This window comes from Ursus arctos, unplaced genomic scaffold (genome assembly GCF_023065955.2).
Source record: "Ursus arctos isolate Adak ecotype North America unplaced genomic scaffold, UrsArc2.0 scaffold_32, whole genome shotgun sequence".
NCBI classification, from domain to species: Eukaryota; Metazoa; Chordata; class Mammalia; order Carnivora; family Ursidae; genus Ursus; species Ursus arctos.
The window spans coordinates 30,481,615-30,485,478 of record NW_026623008.1 but is presented as its reverse complement, the minus strand read 5'-3'; positions in this window follow the sequence as shown (position 1 = coordinate 30,485,478).

Here is a 3,864-nt window from a genome sequence, read left to right as displayed (position 1 = left end):
TGAGCCACACCTCTGCTGTCCTTTCCAGCTGGGACTCTTTGAGCTGACCCATTCCTAGGGATTGGTGTTTGCTCTGCTGCTCCAACTCAGAATGGGAAATTGCTGTGGTTCCTGCTGTGGTTTCTGCTGTGGTTCCTGCTGTGATGGTATGTTCCTAATGATCTTCTGAATGCTGTTTGCTAGGACTCCGTTCACTCTTTCTCAAACTATTTTTCTCATCGTTGAAAATTTCCTCTCTCCCAATTTCATCTACACATGTTTTATAGTTTTGTTTTATCCCTTGATTTCTACTGTTGGTGGTTCTACTGACCTAGCAGCCTTGGTTTTTGTCCTCCATGGAGAACAATGGACTACTTCCATGATATCCTGCACCCCTCACTTGTCACCCCTAGGTTCTCAAGGGGGGGAAATACGGCAGTGTCTATGTTCGTTTAAGTTTTTTTAAGCATCCTAAATTCTATATTCACATTATGCATTTCTGAAATTTAGAGTGAACCCAGAAAGGTTGATATGGAGGACATTTATCATTATTTTCTCAGTGTCTTACAATGTCTGCCCTGTGCCGTTCATCCCCAAAGGGGTATGGATTTCAGGATTTTGGGGACATGTGGGTTCATTCCTATCAATAGTTGCCCCAAAGAGATCCTCAGAATATGAGAGTCTACGTTTCAATTTATGACCCCCAGACACACATTTCCATTTCTAAGAACTTTGGGTGTTATCCAAAATGACATTTTCTAGAGATTTCAATGGTATGCTACCATTCAGTGCCCCAGACGTAAGTATGGTGACAATAGCATGACCTTTTTTCCTCGGTGCCGCAATGAATAGCCGGCCTTTAATGTATGGTGAAAGATGGGTAACTGGTTAATGGATCGAGTTAATGAGTGATCGATAAGCAAGTACACAGATTATTAGTGATGCACAAAGAAAAATAGGTGATGTAGACACAAGAGCAGAGACACACGCATTATATATATAAGTATATATGTATATATAGATGATTGCATACGTTTGCACAGAGGATTGTAGCTTGAAAACAGAACGTGTCTACATTAAAGTGGTTTTGATGTAATGTGTTTCTTAGTTCTCCTGAACTTTCATCCAGATCTCTTCCCAAAAGCTAAGCTATGTTTTTTTTTTTTTTTCTTCTATGAGTTGACAAGGGTCTCAGGAACTCCTAGTTTGTTTGGAGGCACTTGTATTTGTGTGAGGAATAAATAATGCAAGATGACATTGTTTCACATGTTTGAAAACACAAGACTTTGTAACAGTGACCCTCCCTTCCTTTACACTGGGATTCATCTCATTTGATCTGCTGACCTTAAGACAGGCAACTGGAACATTCTAGAGAACAGTCATGGATATTTGTGGACAAGGGCCCCAGAGAGTGGATTCAGGGAGACAGCAATAGATTTGCTCGTTTGCTTTTTGTTGTTGTTGTTGTTGTTTGCCTCTGATTCTGTCCAGAGGAAATCATGTTGGGGTAAAATGCTTGTATTTAGGCAAAGCAGCTGTGTGTCACAGAGCAATGGTGTGGGAACTCAGACTCCCAGATTTGAATCCAGCTCTGGAACTTGTGAAATTGTGAGATGTCAGACAAGATCTAGACCCTCTAATTCACCTTTCTGACCACGTGACAGGTGTTCATTCATTCAATGCTCATCACACACTTATGCGATGATTTGTTTCCTCTCCCTGTTCCTCAGGTGGAGGAACGGAGGCACAGAGATGAATGTGACCAGGTTCATGAACTCCTCTAAGTAAAGGAGCCAGGAGGTGAACCCAGGCCTGCAGTCCAGTGCTCGTGCTCTAACTACTGAACCGAACTGCACTTATGACTCAGTCATGGGATCAGTAGTTACTGTGCAAAGAAGCTTTAGCATCTGCATGGATGTCAGGAATTCCCTGAGCCAAGGGGAATCCCAAACACTGTTTGTCATTATGAGGTCACCTCAGTGGTCACATAGCCCAGGGAAGCTCTTGAGCCATAGATGTCCAGATCTTGCCATAGTCATTCATCTGAAAAGGACGTAGAAAGCCTGGTCCGTTTGAAGCCATGATTGTGTTCAGTTCAAAGATTCTGAGGGTTTGGAGGCACCATTTAGGACAAGCCAGTCAAACTCTGTTTGAACACTGGGCTACTCCTCAGCACCTGACCTCAATCTGGTCAGAATGGAGGAGACCCTTTCATGGTGTTTGATGGCATTGTCAGTATGAGTAAGCCCTAGTCATGCCGACATCCTGTGACCTTAGGGACACTGCTGGGACAAGGAAAAATAAGACTCAAAGAACCAGTTCATGATTAACCTTCTGTCCAGAGCTGGTCAGTGCCTGGCCAATCAGTGTCATGGCATGGTCACTCTTCAGGGCATGGCACAAATAGAATAAGAATAGGGAGCATGCTGAGCGGTGCCTGGCTGGCTCCGCCAGTGGAGCATTTGACTCTTGATCTCAGGGTCGTGAGTTCAGTCCCCATGTTGGGCATGGAGCCTATTTTAAAAACAGAGAGAAAGGAATCAGGGACATAGTGTTGTAGATTTGATAACATTCTCCCCATGAGCCCTAAAAAAATGCTTGAATGCCATGAACTACACACTTTAGGGACAGTGACCAACAAGAACTCAAACACTCGTAACAGCCTGCTGTCCATCATCCTTGTTTGGACGCGCTTTTCCAGCTAGGCCAGGGAGTGTCCATGCTCCAGTGGGGGCCTTTGCTCCTTCCGGAGCTCTCCCATTGTTGGCTAGTAAGTGCAAGCATGGAGAGAGGCCATGCTTCATGACTATATACACATAGCCTTGCAAAGCAAGACTAGAAGTCAAACAGCATCAAATGAATAATGGTGCTTGGTTTTCAATGATAGAACTTCATTATTGACAAATCGTCAACAATTGATGAGCTTCCTCACAAAGGATGTGAGATGAAATGCAACAGAAAGTCGTGCTTAGATCTGAATCTAAGTCTCTCAATAAAAGGTTGCTTATTATCATGTGCAAAATAGTATACAGCAGATGATAGATTTAAATGCAAAAGCAGGTGTGGGTGATCCTTACGGAGAGTCGTGATGGGGGAGCTTCTCCAGGGTGTGGGTATGGAAGGGTCCCTCTCTATGTGTCCTTTGTATATTCCCTGATTTTTTAAAAAAAGATTTTATTTGAGAGAGAATGAGAGAGCAGAAGCGGTGAGTAAGGGGGATGTGGGGTGGGGGAGGAGAAGAGGGACAAGCAGGCACCAAGCTGAGTGCAGAAACAGAGGCCCGGCTCGATCCCAGGACCCTGAGATCATGACCTGAGCCAGGTCAGACGCGTGACCCACTGAGCCACACAGGCGTCCCTGAGGGGTCCCTCTCAAAGGAGGTGGGGCTTGGTCCCCTGCCACTGCAGGGTTTAGAGAAGGATGAGGAGTCTATAAAGACTGGATCTGGGGAAGGAAGGAAGGAACAGGGAAGGTGCCCATTCAGAGCCAGTGCAGTCCCGGTTCACTCTTAGCCAGGCCTTAGCCCAGGCAGTTTGGAGACTTACTTAGATCAATACCAGTGAGATACTAGAGGTCATAGGCTTAATTTATTAAACCAGCAAAGCACTAGCCCAGGTGGCCATTTTTCCAGTTAATTCACAGGAACTGCTCAGCCAGGGTTGGTCAGTTGAAGGGAAGCTAATTCTTGGTAGAGCTGTCATGTGACAATTAGTTTGGAAAGTCCTGGGTTCTGAATCAGCTTGGGAGCCCCGCAGACCACTGGTCCCTGAGGGTGCTCAACTGGTCCCGGGGAAGGCTCCACGTCAGACAGCTAGTAGGGTGAATGCTGTGGGAGGATGGCCACAGTTGGGTTTCCCCTGGCCCTTCAGAGGGGCTTGTCAAGGG